At 27.9% G+C, this 17,970-nt stretch overlaps 1 long non-coding RNA gene across 2 annotated transcripts; it reads right to left on the bottom strand.

The window, feature by feature from the left end:
- Positions 1 to 10,763: 10,763 nt before the first annotated feature.
- On the bottom strand, positions 10,764 to 17,369 carry LOC127264986 (uncharacterized). Of its 2 annotated transcripts, XR_007841866.1 has the most exons (7): positions 17,206 to 17,369; positions 16,992 to 17,091; positions 16,586 to 16,885; positions 16,435 to 16,517; positions 16,230 to 16,305; positions 16,068 to 16,105; positions 10,764 to 12,070 (listed from the first exon to the last, which is right to left on the bottom strand). It is a non-coding gene; the product is annotated as an uncharacterized LOC127264986 (long non-coding RNA). The 2 variants fall into 2 exon arrangements; XR_007841865.1 differs by having other exon boundaries at positions 16,230 to 16,517.
- Positions 17,370 to 17,970: the final 601 nt, after the last annotated feature.

Below are 17,970 nucleotides of genomic sequence, written 5' to 3'. Positions count from 1 at the left end.
ATATATATTTTTGTCTAAATTTATATTCTGACATGGTTTATGAGTTAGCACTTAACTCTGTGCACATCACCCAACATTTTTGGGACAAGATGAAATCCTTTGATATCCATGGCATATGTATTGTTCTGTTTGCTTCAAATAAGATAGTAGTTATCAGTTTTAGTATTTTTTTACTGATGATCACTTTTTGGAAATTTATTGTTTCACTTGTACTTGACATATTATATTTCTTTATTGAGAACTATATGTATATAAATTTCAATCTTTGTTTTTTTTTTTTTTTTTTTTTTTTTTTTTTTTTGATTTATCTTATATGATAATAGGAATTGTATCATTTTATTTATGAAAAATTAATTTTTAGTCGGATCAATTAAGAATCATTTCTAAATAAACTATTAACGCACTTTTGAAAAGGTTAGTATGTTATTTGAGTATCTTTTGCAATTTATTTGAATATTTTTTGCAATTTTTTTATATCATACATTCGAAAATAGTTGAATGTTATTTGTTCACATTTGTAGCTTCTTATATTACACTTAGTATTTTCAAAATACTGAGTGTAATTTGATTCTCTTTTGTAATTTCTTATTTTGTATACAAGTGGTTGAGCTGTTGTGAATTTGTGCTTTTTTCAGGTCTAAATTTTTATTCAGTATGATTGATGAGTTCGCACCTATACTGTGCACATTACTGTCCTTGAGATTCATGATATTTTTTTGGTCTAAATTTGTATTAGGATATAATTTACGAGTTAACACTTGCATTGTTCATGTCATTGTTTTTAAAGAATTTATGTTATTTTTTTAGTCAGTGTTTTGTATGCTTTAAATAAGATTGTAGTCAGCAGTTCTAGTATTTTCTCTTATGATCAATTTTTGAAAAATATTATTTCATTTGTCCTTGACATGTTATCTTTCTTTATTGAAAACTATATGTATATATATACGTACATATTTCAATATTTTCTATCACGTAAATATTATTTCATTTGTCCTTCATGTGCTCGATTTCAAGGTCTTTGCACCAATGTTCATTGCAACAATTTAATCGCTTTGTACCTTTAAGCTAGCTTATATATATATACACACACACATATATACACACCAATTCATATATGTAGCACTGGTAGTATGTGACTTCGTGCTTCTCAAATTTGTCACATGATTGTATATGAAATTGACGATTACTATTTCAAGTTGGATTGGCATTTCTTCAATAGCTTGTTGTTACTATAAGATGAGTTAAGTTCAAAATTATTTGTGGTGTTTGATTGTGCAAGTTGAATTAGTTGCTTCATATGCACAAGATCTCTTCCCAAGATACTATTATGAAATTAAAAAGTAAGTGGTTAGTCAATGATGCTAAGAGTTTGTCGGATATCTTGAATTGAATATGAAATTATCTCATTGTTTAATGTTAGAACTTGAAAATTCTATCGTTTTGTTCTTTGCATCTATTATTGATATATGCAAAATAGCTTACGAGCCGCAAGAGTTTGAGGAATAAGAGATTAATAGTTGGAGGATAATGTCACCTAGAAGTTTGTTGCAACAGAGATTGTTTTAATCATAATGGTTATTGGCCATGGGACTTATACAAAATATGATTGACTTATTTTTTTATACTATAATTCATTCAATTCTTTCAATATTAATATTAATTTTTATTAAAATGGTTATTACGTTAATTTTATTTAATGTTATATAAAAATAAAAATAAGCTCTCCTCTTCTGGAATACAGAATTCAAGTTGTGTTTTGTATATAGTTTAGAAAATTTTGATAAAAAGTAATTTTTGAATGTGTGTTCACCAAATCATATTTTTCTACATTTTTTCTTATTAAAATTATTAAAATATATAAATTTAAACATATTAGTATATATACTCTATTTATTTACAAAAATTAATAATTTAATATATAAAATTATTTTTTTTATTAACTATACAATTTTATTATACCACAACAAATACTTCAAACATTGTTTGTTTCTTTTATAAAAAACTTTTTACATATTTTTTCAAAAATATTAATATGCTACACACTCATTATTTTTATATTACCTATAAAATTTATTATACTTCACATAAAAAATAAAAAAAAATCCTTCAAATCAAAACACAAAACAAACACCCTATACTTTTCACACACCAATCAACTTTTAATATTCGATGTGCTTGAAGTTGTAGATTTGATCGATTAAAAATATGAATATCACATACTTCGATTACAAAAACATAAACATAATCGATAAATGTATTCAAACAGTTTAAATATCATTTTACATTGTGTCATACTAAGTAAAGATTTTAAAACAATCTGTACTCATGAAAGAATATATGAACCACTGACTTTATATCTCTTGTTATAAATATATTAAAAATATACACGTATCATCATTAGAGTTTATCATATGGAAATAAGGTGGAAAATTTATTTATGCATTTAAATTGATATTTTTTTCATAATATTTATAAATATTCAACTTAACAAATTTAGTTATTATTTTTATTATACACCTAATATTCCATTAGTTAAATATAGTTCTATTTGGTTTTATTTTCACAATCTTATTTTTTAAACTATAATTTACACAACAATACATATATTTATGTCATGGATATTAAAAAATTTCATTTTGTTCAAAATTTCATCTTGTCCAAAATTTACGGATAATGTGCATCGTAGAATAGTTAGAATCTTGAAAGTAGTCAATTGTCAATCTCAAAATCAATGAACTCATCTCAATAGTTGATAGCAATATTGCAATGCATATGTATATATATACACACATATGTATATATATTCGTAATGATTTAGAAAATATGCAGAGACGATTAGTAACTAATGTCAATCGTTTATAGTATATAATAGCAGACATAGCACCAACACACATGTCAATTTCATGATTGACAAGAATTTTATAAAATATTGAACAATATATGTACATTATTTCAATTTTGTTTCTTTCTTTTTGATTTATCTTGTAATAATAATTGTATCTTTTTATTTACGAGAAATTAAAAACTAGTAAGGTATTTTTAATATTTTCACCAATGATCCTTTTGTTGAAAACTTATTATTTCCCTTGTTGTTGACATATTATTTTTTCTTATTGAATAAGATAGATATTTATATATTTCAATCTTGTTTCTTTCTTTTTTTATTTATCTTATATGATAATAGGAATTGTATCCTTTTATTTATGAAAAATTAACATCTAGTCGGATTATCAATAATAATTTGTGAATGAGAATTCATCTATCAGTGAATTTTTGAAAATATTGAATTTTATTTGAATATCTCTTTCTATTTCTTATATCGTACTTTCGAAAATATTGAATGTTATTTGAATCTCTTTTGCAATTTTGTTGTATCTTATTTTTGAAAACACTAATTGTTATTTGAATATCTTTTGTAGCTTCTTGTTTTGTATACAAAAGTCGATGATTCCTCATATGAATGTCATATGAAAATATAAAAATAATGAGTGTAGCTAATTGAAATAATGTGTGGAAATATATTATTGTGAGTAATATAAAAATAATGAATGTGTAATATATTAATTAGTTTTGGAAATATATTTTTTGGAAAATGTGTTTATCACCAAAAGAACACACCCGCAATCTTCGTTGCAACAAATTTCCATACGCCAACACCTAATCTTTGTTTCTCAAAATTTCGTACCCTACAAAAGCTATTGTATCAACTACGGCGAACACACACATATAGATTATATCACCAATATATTAAAAAACAAAACACTAGAATCCCCAAATTTTGACATTAAGGTAAGATGATCATTTCATATTTGGTTCACATATCCAACAAACTCTTAGTATCATCCAACCAATTACTTAACTTCAAGATAGTATCCAAGGGACATTCATGTGTAAAGCAACAAATTCTGCTTGCACAATCAAATACCACAAAATATTTGTAATTTTAGCTTATGTTATAGTAACAACGAGCTAATCACCAATTTCATACAACATCATGTGGCAAATTAGAGTAACACATAGTCGCATATTATTTGCTACAGAAATGAATTTGTGTGTATGTATATATATATATGTGCAAACTAACTTAAGACCTTGAAATTGAGCACATGAAGGAGTCATCGACCTATTGTATACAACATAAGCAACTACAAAAAAGATTAAAAAAGAATTTAGCATTTAAAAAAATACAGTATAAGAAACTTAAAAAAAAATTAAAATAACATTCATTATTTTCAAAAGTACAATATAAGAAATTTCAAAAGAGATTCAACATTTTCAAAAGTATATTAAAAGTTTGATTTTTATTCACAAATTATTGTTAATTAATTTGACTGGACGTTATGTTTTCATAAATAAAATGATACAATAAATATTATATATAAAATAAATCAAAAATAAAGAAACAAAATTTAAACATATAAATGTATATATATTTACTATTTAATAAAAAAAAGATAATATGTCAACCACAAGTGAAATAATTTCTCAAAATAAAAAATGTTCATTGGCGAAAACAATAATTATTGATTAGACATTAATTTTTCATTGATAAGAGGTTACAATTACTATTATCATACAAGATAAGTCAAAAAAGAAAAAATAAGATAGAAATATATATACATATACAGTTCAATAAAAAAAAAATAATATCAACAAAAAGTGAAATAATAAGTTCTAACAAAGAATCATGAGTAAAAATATTAAAAACACGGTGTACTATCTCATTTAAAACACACATAATAATACATACATTTATGCCATTAATCAAATATTTATTCCAAAAAATTATAAAGAATGTGCACAGAGCAAGTACTAATTCAAAAACCATATAAGCATATAAATTTAAACAAAAACAAATATAAAAAATGTTAAGAAATGTGATATTAGTATTGCATAAAACAAGTGCTAACATATAAATTGTATTCGAATACAAATTTATACAAACATATGAATATATCAAACTTTAAGAACAATTATATGAATGTAGTGCAAGTGTTAACTAAAAAATTGTATTCAAATACAAAATTAAACCGAAAAAATATTATAAAATCTCGAGGACGGTGATGTCCATAGTGTAGGTGCTAACTCATAAACTATATTTAAATACCAATTTTGACTCCAACAAATATATTATAAACTTTTAAGAATTTTCTAAAGACGGAACATATATTTTGAGAAATCTCGAGATCCCAACTTTTCAATAAGTATTAATATATTGCTCAAACCAAATTCATATTATGGACGATTTCGGACTTTTTTTATTATTTATATTCATCTGCTTTAATCAAACAAATATTATTATTATTTGTGTATCATTCTGTTTCAAAGTATCAAAAATTTTATTTTTTTAAAAAAAATATTTTAAATTTTGCAATCTCACGTTTCATTGTAAATATATAAAAAATTTTCAAATTAAAAACATTAAATCCAATATCATTTAACTTAAAAACTAAGAACAAAAAAAAAAAAAAACAGAAACACAAAATCAAGCTAAAAGAGTAAACAAATCTAAAATATTCAAATCATTTTAGTGATAATAACTTTAAGAAAATAAATGAGATTAGAATGAAGCCTTTAAACTTGAGTGCTAATAAAAAAATATATATTCTTTGCGTATTTCAATATAAAAATGATTCAAAGCTTCCTACAATGTGATCACATTGCGGAAGCCATCAATCATGCTAATGTTGTAATATTAAGGATATAAATGTAAAATTTAAAATTGTGGGCATCACAATTTAATATGATTATTTATCATAGATCTTTATATATTTTTTCATTTTCCCCGACAATATTGCACCATACAAAAAGCAATAATAAAACAAAAAGACAACGACTATCTTATGTCGTAATCTAATAAAATATGGAATAAAGAAATTCTTTAAAAGCATCTTCAATTACAATAATACAAAAATTAAATATACCTTATCCGGACCGACAAGAGGAATGAAATTGAAAAAAAAAAAAAAAACCACCAAAATTGTAATTCGAGATTATATACAACAAGAACAACAACATGCCCAACCAATGTATTGATACAACATCACTCATTTCAATACAAAAATCAAAGATGAAACCGAAAACTAACCTAAAACCAACCGAAAATAAATATAATCACAAATGAGGGGTTCCAAATTTTAAGAAAACAAATCATGCACAAAAAGGGTAAATAAAGAACAAAAAAAACATTAAAAAAAAATCTCATAATTCAAAATATATATATCCATTTTAGCATATTTTCAATATATATTCTTATAAACAACAAAAAGTAAATAATATATATATATATATATAAATTCAGACAAGCAAAATTCAAGAAAGTGAAAGATTAAATTAAAAAAAAAATCATGTGGAAAAATTCAACTAGATAAAATAAAAGATTTTAATTAGTAGTCTGCAAACAATATTTTGTTATCAACTTTTGAGATAGTTTATATTTGACATGCGATTTATAGCCATTATAAATTTTCATCAGAATCATTGACCACTTACTTATGATGATATTTACACAATTACACAAAATGAACAAAAGACAATCTCTTTTGCAGCAAACTTTCAGATGACATTAACATCCAAAGCTAGTATTTTGTTCCTAATTTTGATCGTCGTTCAAGTTGTTGTATCAATTAAGGAGAGCATGCACAGACACACATATATATCACCAATAATAGAATCTCTAACTTTTAACATTAAGATAAGAGAATCATTTCATATTCGGTTCAACATATCCGGCAAACTTTTAACATTATTGAAAAATCGCTTACTTTTTAACTTCAACATAATATCCAAGGGGTATATGTCTGCATAATCAAACACCACAAAGTATTTTTAATCATAACTTGTTTTATAATAACAATATCCAATTTAAAATAATAATTGCTAGTTTCACACAATTATATGACAAATTAGAGTAGCACATAGTCACATACTACCTATGCTATGTGAATGAATTGGTGTACATTTGTGTTTGTAGGTATATATATATATACATATAGCTTTAAAGGTAAGGAGTAATTAACTTGTTTTTATTAACATTGATGCAGAGACCTTAAAATCGAACATATGAAGGAATCCTCGACCTATTGTACATAAAATAAAAAAACTATAAAAAATATGCAAATAACAGTTAGTATCTTGAAAAATACTATATAAACAAAATTGCAAAAGAGATTCAAATAACATTTAGTATTTTTGAAAACATGATATAAAAAATTAAAAAAAAAATATTCAAATAACATTCAATAATTTCAATAGTCCATTAATAGTTGAATTCTCATTCACAAATTATATGGACTAATCTGATTAGACGTTAATTCTTTATAGATAAAATGATACAATTCTCTTAAATAAAATTAAAAAAAAAAAACAAGATTAACAAATATATATATATATATATATCATTCAATAAGAAAAGATAATATATCAAAAGCCAAGAGAAATAATAAATTTTCAACAAAAAAAATCATTGGTGAAAATATTAAAAATTACAAGATAAATCAACAAGAAAGAAATAAAATTGAAATATATATATACATATATTGTTCAATATTTTATAAAATTCTTGTCAATCATAAAATTGATGTGTTAGTACCAAACTTATTATTGTGGATAGCAGATTGACATTAATTACTTGTCATTACTTATTTTCTAAGTCATTTGAAATACATATACATATGTGTGTGTGTGTATATATATATACATTGCAATGTTACTATTAAATATTGAGATAAGTTTATTGATAGCTCACAATCAATTTTTAAATGAATTATTTGATACTTTCAAAATTCTGACAATTATACTATGCACATTACTTGTAAGCTTTGGACAAGATGAAAAATTCTATGATATTCATGACATAAGTGTGTATATTGTAAAAACGAGGTTGTGAAAACAAAACCAAATAAACCTATATTTAATTAATCGAATATGCGCAAGTGTATAATAATAATAACAATAATAACTAAATTTTTTATGTTAAATATTTATTTTTAATATCTTCATTATTTTCAAAATATTGAAAGTTTTATAATTACTAAATTAATATTTTAATTTATTTTTATCATTAAAGTGAAAATAACAATAAAAATTATTTTACTTATAATATTTTTATAATTTTCTGATATTTTTTGTAATTTCCAAGAATCAATAATAAAGATTCAACAAAATTTGAGATTTATTATTTGATTATGGTTTAAAATTAAATTTGATTTTTAATTTAAATAATATTTTAATTGATATTTTATAAAATAAAATAATAATTTTTTAAAAAAAATATAAACACAAATACACTAACTAAAGATTCTTGGAGTTCCCAAGGTTAAAATGAAAAATTAAAAGGTCATCTTACTAAAAATAAATCCAACATAACCTCAAAGATTTAACTTGAAGTCGTTAATTTTAGTAATTTGTTAATAATTCATTTGAATACACACTTGGCTCAACGATAATATAATAATTTTATATTATTTTTATATTATTAATATATGATAAATAAGATTTAAGTTCAATTGAAAAAAATAGTAAAACCAAAAATAAAAATTTTAAAATAAAATAATAGAGTAAATATTTAATTTAATATTAAATAAGATTATATAATAATCATTTTAATAAAATATGAATATTAATATTTTAAGATTGAACGAATTAATATATACAAATAAATCATCAAATTTTGTTGCAAGTTCCATAGCCAATAACTGTAAGAGTAAAGCAATTAATCTCTATTTTAAAAAATTGAACGAATAATAATATACAAACAAATCATCAAATTTTGGACAATAACACTAATGATTAAAGTAATCTTTGTTACAATAAAATCCAAATAATATTATCATCCAACAAATCATCAAATTTTGGGCAATAACACTAATGATTAAAGTAACATTTGTTACAATAAAATCCAAATAATATTATCATCCAACAAATCATCAAATTTTGGACAATAACACTAATGATTAAAGCAAATTTTGTTACAATAAAATTCAGATAATATTATCATCCAACGGCTAATATTTTATTCCTCAAACTTTTGTAGCTACAAACTATGGTATGACGAGCATGCATGTTCTGATGTACACAAAAATACATTACCAGTAGATGCAACAAACAAAACAATAGAATCATCAACTTTAAACATTGAGATAAGAAGATTATTTCATATTCAGTAAGAATTCTTCTTAGCATTATTGACTAACCAATTGCTTTCTAACTCCAACATAGCATCATGGAATGAAAGATTTTGCATATATGGCAACAAATTAAACCTGCACAATTGTATAGCACAAACAATTTTAATCCTAAATCATGTTACAACAAGAACGAGCTATTCCATAAATGTTGATTCAACTTAAAATAATAATAGCCCGTTTCACACACGATCATGACAAATTAGAGCAGCACGTAATCACATACTACCTGTGCTATGTGAATGAATTTGTCATGATCGTGTGTGAAACTGGCTAGAGCAGCATATAGTCACATACTATCTGTGCTATGTGAATGAATTTGTGTGTATGTATGTATGTATATATGCAAGTCCTCGACCTGTTGTATACAGAATAAGAAGTTATAAAAAAGAGTAAAACAACACCCTATATTTTCACAAATACAATACAAGAAGCTACAAAAGTGATTCAAGTAACATTCAATGTAAGAAATTGCAAAAGATATTCAAATAGCATTCAACATTTTCAAAAGTATGTTAATAGTTTAGTTTTCATTCACAAATTATTATTGACGGATCCGACTAAATATTAAGTTTTTATAAATAAAATGATACAATCACTATGATCATATAAGATGAAGCAAACAAAAAAAAAAAAAAGATTGGAATATATACACCTGTAGTGTTCAATAAAGAAAGATAATATGTCAAGAATAAGTGAAATAATAAATTCCCAAAAAGTGAATCATTAGTGAAAATACTATAACACGAACTACCATCTTATTTGAAGCACTCATAACAATACATACATTTATGTCATGGATATCAACAGGATTTCATGATTCATCTTGTCCAAAAAATTTAGAGGTGATGTGAAAGACGAGGTATTCAACAACCTCAATTTCTATTATGTGTTGTTTCCTTAGGTCAGGGTTATCCCAAATACACAAAGTGTAAGTACTAATTCATAAATCATAACAAAATATAAATTTAGAGAATAAATTATATAAAAAAAATTTCAAAACGGTGATATATGTAGTACATGATGCAAGTGCAAATTGATAAGCCATATTCGAATATAAATTTAGATTGAAAAGAATATCATAATCTCTTTAAGAAGGATTATATAAATTGTACAAATGTTAACTGATAAATCATATCCTAAAACGAATTTAGGGGAAAAAATATTATAAAATCTCAAGGGCATTATTGTGCATAGTGTAGATGCTAACATATGAACCAAACCGAATGCAAATTTAGACCTAAAAAAAAAAAAAGAGCACAAGACATCTTTTGAGAAATCTAAGATCTCAACTTTTCAACAAGCATTAATATTACTAAGTGTTAGATTTGGGCAGTATTTCACTGCTCTGTTTCAGATATTTCTGTTACAGACAGTTTATTTCTCCCATGCTCTATTTCACTGCTCTGTTTCCTATATAAAATATCAAATTAACATAATTTAACTGGAAAATGAAACTAAAAAATTCAAACACAGTCAAACTAAAATAGTAAAAAATCTAAAATATTCAAATTATTATAGTAATAATAATACAAGAAAATAAATGAGATTAGAATGAACCCTTTAAACTTATTGGTGCTTTGACGTCTGCTCCTTCAAATGCTTATCCCAATAAACAGAAGATTGTGAGTATCAATTTACCTAATTTCTAAATTTCATCAGGGGTTGGGCAAGTGACAGGTTCTGCCCAAGTGTTAGATTTGGGCAATATTTTTGTTCTGGTCCTATCTGTGGGTGCTAAAAAACATCATCTTGTTAAATTCTTCATATTGTCAACAATTTGATCATAAGTTCATAACATCTTTTCTTCGTGTATTTTAGTATGATAATAATTTGAGACCTTTTACAATGTGATCACGTTGCGAAAGCCACCAATCATGTTAATGGTGGAACTTTAAGGAAAAAAGTGTAAAATTTATAAGTAGCGACATCAAAATTTAATATGATTATTATAAATTTTCATATATTTTTTCATTTTTCCCTAACAACATTGCACCACCCAAAAAGTAATAAACAAAACAAAAAAGCTTTGACTAACTCTGCCGTGATCTAATAAAAACATAGAATATAGAAAGTCTTCGAAATCATCTTCAATTACAACAATACAAAACCTAAATATACCTTATCCGAACAAACAAGATGAATGAATCTAATAAAAAGACGCAACCACCAAAACTGCAATTTGAGATCAGATACAACAAGAATGATAACATGCCCAACCAATGTATCGACATAATATCACACATTTCAATATAAAACTCAACTCAACGAGGTAATAAAAAACTAACCTAAAAACACCCAAATAATAAATATGATCACAAATTAGGAATTCCAACTTTTAAGAAAATAAATCATACCAAAGAAGCTCACTGCAAGTAACAACTTCATTCGTTAGAATAACAATCAAAATTCGAAAATTATGAGCTTGGGTGAAGGTCAAATTAAAAACAAAAAAAAAAAAAAAAATCTACATGTAAAAAAATATATATATACATCCATTTTAGCATTTCCTCCAACATATATTCTTATAATCAACAAAAAGCAAAGAATAAATAATAAATAAATATACACAAAATAAACAATTTTTTTAGACTAGCCAAAATTCAAGGCGATAAACCATTAAAATAGCATTATGTAAAAGATTTACACCAAATAAAACAACGATTGTTTTATGGGGAATACAACAACGATTGTTCTATGTTTTAGGGAGAGAAACCAAAAACATCAAATAAATATATAATCAAGAAAGTACACAGATATAATTAATCTGTTAAGAAGCTCACCCCAATCAGTGTAACTCCACGAAATCGAAGTCGTCCTCTCCAACAGAAACGCTCACCTCCAAATTAATTATGTCTCTAACCCACCCAATCATCGGATTTTTCCTATTGCACATGAAAAATCAAATCACGGATATACAAAAAATCGAAAAAAAAAAAAGGATCCAAGGAAGGTGAACAGTATCAAGCAAACCAGAAGAATTTTAAAAAAATAAAAAAAATCAACAGCAGCAAAGGGTGAAAAACCAAAAACAAAAAACAGGTAGGGATTGAAGAAGGGGATGAAGAGCAACAGAGAGAGAGAGAAGGGTGACAGAAGACAAGAGAGCACAAGCACAGACAAAGGTATAATGACTGTATACAATCGTGTGCCAGTGCTCCCTCTCTTCTGTCAAGTCTATGGAGTCTCTCTCCCTCTCCTCTCAATCATCGACCCACAGATGGATGGATGGATACATTAATGGATGGATCTGAAAAAATTAGAGGAGAATCAAAAGTCCCCCTTCTTTAATTTGCAGCGTAATTCCCAAACAGGAAATTAGGGTTTCTGCCAACCAAAATAAAAGGTTGGTATTCATGCCGGACAAGTCTATTTAGATCAGTTTTTGTTTTTTTTGTTTTTTTTTGTTTTTTTTTCCTTTCTTTTTTTCTTTTTCTATAGTTTGTTTATAGATGTTGAATTAGAAAAATACAGGTATTCCACTCTCTCCTTCTCTCTTTATCTATTCTTCAATATACATAATATATATATATATATATTCATATTCGAGGGGCCCAAATATCGACGGTTCAACCCAATGTCAATCGTTCCGCAGTGTGCGGCCGTGTCGTTCGTCTACCCACAACTTGCGGCGATAAATTACACCAGTTGGTCGATCAAGGTTGAAGCCATAATGGAAGTCCGGGGCCATGCTATCGAACCGAAGAAAGACATTAGTGTTGTGGTAAGAAAGGATAAGTCGACGAGGATTGAAGTCAAAAGGAAATATTGCCAATGAGGCATGGGATTGCTTCAAAACCAAATTTGTTGGATTGAACGTGTCGAGACGGCACATTTGCAAGGATTAAAAGGTGAATTAGAAAGTAAGCGAATAGAGTGAGACACGAAGGAAGCTAAGTAGAATTTCCGCAAAGTGCTCATGCACAAAGAGGCTATTGGATGATGCATCCTTAGTAAAGAAATTGTTCAATACCATTCCAAATAAATATTATCCAGTTATTGCATGAATTGAAAAGTTATTTAATCTCAAGACCATGCCATTTGAAGAGGCTATTGGACATCTAAAAGCATTTGAGGAGCGCATATGGATACGGGAACACATCATAGTCGGAGATAGTCAACTACTCCTTACCAAAGGGAAATAGAGGTAGAGACAAAAAAAAACAAGGAAAGACTTCCTCTTATGATGCGAAAGGCTCTAGCAAAGGTAATCGTTACAAAAGTCATATCAAATGCTCAAATGTGAGAAGATGAGTCATTATTTGTCCAAAAGCCGGAGCAAACCACATGAATCAAAAGCCAACTTGAGTCTTTGGAAGAAAAGACATGACTCTCATAGAAGACGAAGAGCCAACACTTTCTATCGTCGAAAGAAGTGGAAACAAAGCAACTAGCTCTTCATAACAAAGTGCAAAATGAGCCCCCACTTCAAGATTTTATATTTGACACCATTTGAGTTTTCATAAACAATCCAAGTAGAACAATAATGGTGTGGTCCATGATTGTGGCTTCTATTTTGTGATACAAATTTTCCGTCTTCCAACACAAATTTCGATTAGTAATTAGATGATGGGGAGAAGTTGGAAGATAAATTCAGGCGTATGCATTCAACAATCCAAGATCTGAACATGAAGATCTTGTGTTTAATGGCAAAAAGCCACTCTACAAGAGTAAATCGAAGGGAGTGTAGCCATTGAACGAGGCAGAACGGAAAAGGAATAGTTGGAAACCTCGATCCCAATTTACCATTGGATGATTAGTGCACTCTTCCATATGATGAACTAGAGGAACTCCTTAACAACCAAGTGATCGAGTATGATTTTCAACTATTCACATTGATTTGTGAATCAGATTGGAATCCATTCATACTCGGGATAAAGAGTGCAATTTGAATGCAAAAAGCTCAAACTATTCTTCGCCAGAATTGCGGGTTACAAAAATCTCCTAATTGCAATTGTTCTATACGTGGTCTTCATGGGGATTGAAGCTCTAGGGGTTTCAAAAAGGAAGCACCCCCACATCCTATAATTGACATATTAGAGACTTTGGTCCACATGACATGGCTACTAGTTGAGATTTTTGTGAGCAAAGCTATTAGTCGGTTTTCTCATGATCCAAGAAAAAGTGAAAGAGCAATGAGCCGATCCACTCACAAAGAATTTGTCAAGTATACAAATAGAAACAAAAAGACATCTTATGTGGTACCTAGCCCTAATCCAAGATTAAGGGGACTTTGTTAGAATTAATTCTAAATTATCAAAGTTCAGTGAAATTTTTTAAAGATAATATTATTTAGATTTGGTAGATATTATTTAACTAAATCTAATTAGATTTAAGTTGTTTTTTTTCTTAGAATGATTATAGTTTATTTGTTCTACTCCTATAAATATATATATATATATGTATCTATGTATAGGTCAAATGTCATCATTCTTAAGAGGTTTTGAATTTGAATTATACATGAGTGTGTTTTCCACTCTCCCTCTTCCCCTCTCTATCTATTCTCCAATATACACATGCATATATTCTCGAGGGTCCTAAAACTTAAAAAATTGTCATTTCTTCGGACTTTTTTCAAGTCCGGGATATTATTGACGGACACCGTATAATTATGCTCAAATATCAAATAGCTAAAAACTTTTTCTTGTGATTCTTCCCTCAACCGGTTTCTTCCCTCTTTGTGCAAGAAATATAGCCAACTAAACGGTAAAAAGGTCTACGGGATTTGGAACTTCGTTAGAAGGGTGTAGATATAGAGGAAAATGGATAGTTAACATGTGAATTCCCTTTAAGAAAGATGACGGCCATGGAAGGATAAGCACGGCTTTAATCATGACGGTTATTGGCCATGGAAATTAAGACAAATTTAGATAGCTTCTTCATAACACCGATGATAAAATTGGATTATGCGGAAATTTTTTTATATAAATTATTATTATTATATATATATTCTTTCTATATTATTGTGTCTAATGGAAATTGAACCCCAATCTTCTAAAATGTGAAAGGAGTATCCCTTCACGGATTATGTGACAGCTTATTACACTAGCAAGAAAGTATTTTGTTAACTTTCCAAACACTAGAGTCATTCATTTTATTATGATGTTCCCGAATTAACTTTAACAGAAATTAATTTGTGATTGAGAAACAGAAAGAAAATAACAAAAGACAAAAAAAATGATTAGTCTCAAATGAAGCCAAAATATAACTTTAGGAAGAACAAGACAAGGTTTATCTTGGCAACAATATCTTGAAACTTAATTCACTTCAAACTAACAAGTTTTACATCGAATTTAATCTCTTCAAAACAGATCACTTTAGAGATTAACAAAAATTCATATATTCATTATTTTGTTCTAACACACAGGATTAGCCATTTAAGCCCAAAAAATGAAGAATTTTTTTTTTAAAAAAAAAAAAAAAAGAAAAGGAAAAAACAACGGAAGAACATAGAGAACCAAATTGTGACTGCAGCTGGCCAAGAAATAACCTTGATCCACCATTGAAGATGGATGATTTAGGAAGAAAAGTTGTATAAAGAAAATACACAGAAAAATTTCCAAACAAAAAAAAAAAAAAAAAATCCAACCAGCCCGTAGATTTAGTAGATTTAATTATCTTTTTCTCCTTCATAATCACACCCATGATTCCATGTGTATATTCCCAGTGTTTAATTACTTCAGCTACACTAGATCTACAATCCCTTCACGGATTATGTGACAATTCTATGTTCTTAGAAAAAAAAAAGGAGAAAGAAATAAAATCAAATGTAAAGGTTTCAAATCCACATAAAATAACCTCAAAAATTTTAAATCCATGTAAAGAATCAGACTACACAAAAAGGAAATAAAAATCTCAAGATTTTGAGACGAAAAAACAAACCTGGTGAGAACTGGAAATGAAACAAAGTGTTCCTGTAGCTGCAGAAAAGGGGAAAAAATCCAAAAAATAGCAAAAAAAAAAAAAAAAAAAAAGAAAAAATGTTAAACAAGTACATCCGTTAAATCATAACAGTAGCAAAGCTATTAATTAAGGAGAGGGTACCTTCGGAAATCCAAACCGTCCTCTCCGACAGCAACATCAAAAGCAACGCCTCCTCCTCCTTCAGACATCTTCCATCCTTCCCAATTAATCAGGATAACCCTTACTATATTCTCATGGTTGTAAGAAGATAGTAACAAACAACAACCATGGAAAATGCAAAATCAAAAATAAAAAATGAAATAAATAGTGCTTATCGTGTTCCTACTGTGCAGTGCACAGTTATCCACTATTTGACTCTGTGGATAAGCTTGTCTGTCTGTGTTTTTGGTTCTGGGAAATTCCAAGTGGCTGCACAAATCAAACCCAAGTGAATTGAATTGATGATCTTTTCGGAATTGCAGCCAGAAACACTTTACCTTTATTTTAATTTTTCTGCGCAGTGTGCAGTGGAGTGGAGAGGAGAGAGAGAGAGAGTTATGGATGAAAATCAAAGGGGGGTTTGAGATAAACAAGAAATTATAGAGAGTGGAAGCTGACAGAAAGAGAAGTGAGCACACGTATAAACAAAGGTATGCACTCCATACAATTGCCTGCGTGTGCTCACTCTCTTCTGTCAGTCTTAGTCTCTTTCTCTCTCTATCTTTGTCTCCCTCTCTCTCTAGATATATATATATATATATATACACGGTCCAGTTGGAGTGCGTGTACTTCCTGACCTACAAAATTGCAATTCAGAAGAGACAATAAGCTGGCCAGATCTGTTGTATGTATAAAGGCATACCTATTTTTGGAAAGACCAAATTAGGGTTTCGAGTTTCGAACCGATGAAGAATTAGGAATTATCGTCGTCGTCGTCGCCGTCGCCATCGCCCCCAATTTTTGTAAGCAGCAATTCGTTAATGTCGGCGGCCGAATTTCGCTCCTGCGTAAACACAATTGTTTATTCGAATATTAGTAAATATAATGAATAGGAGCATTTGCCATGGCTGATTAATCGACCATGGATTGATCGATGTTCAGAGAAGGAAGGACATACCGGCGGCCATTTATAAAGAGGGGGAAGAGAGGTCGGGGAGGAAAGGTATCTTAATCTGATGGCATCATTATTCCATGCGATGACTTTTGGAGGCGCACCACTTGTGGCTGATGTCGTCGCGTCCAGGGAAAAGAGGACGGAAGGGAATACGCAGGCAGGGTGGGTGGGGGGGTAGGGGTGGGGGGGGGGGAGAGATGAGGAATGGTGGGGGGAAGACGGAAACCGCTGTCTGTTAGGGATTGGTTAGGGCGACGTGGCGATGCACCAACCGTCCGATTGGGTGGCGGAATGGACCGACCTGATGTGACCATTTTTTACTATTGGCTATGGTACGGTGGGGACTCGTGACCCCTTCCACACTTCCTTTTTGTTACTCCTAATATTCATTTGAATTGAATACAGTAATTTGATAAAAATAAAATTATTTTAGTAAGTGTATGAATAAATTATGATGTGATAAAAAGTTTTTTTTATAAATTGAATATATAAATAGTGATAGTTTTTAAATAAATATAATATTAAAAATTACAAATTAAGAAGTGTGTATAAATTATTTACTCTAAATACAAATTAATATTTTATGAAAAATAAAAAAATAAATATAAATTTGACGAATAAATTTTATTTTTTGTTCATTAAATATATATTTGTTTGCGTTAGATTAGAATTTTAATGAATATAATATTATACTAATTGATAGTAAAATAACCTTTTTGAGAAAGTACATGAATTGATTAATAAAATAAAATAAATGATAAATAATTT

Source organism: Andrographis paniculata, unplaced genomic scaffold (genome assembly GCF_009805555.1).
Source record: "Andrographis paniculata isolate CXL003 unplaced genomic scaffold, ASM980555v1 Contig71END, whole genome shotgun sequence".
NCBI lineage: Eukaryota > Viridiplantae > Streptophyta > Magnoliopsida > Lamiales > Acanthaceae > Andrographis > Andrographis paniculata.
This window is presented reverse-complemented; position numbering and strand designations above follow the sequence as displayed.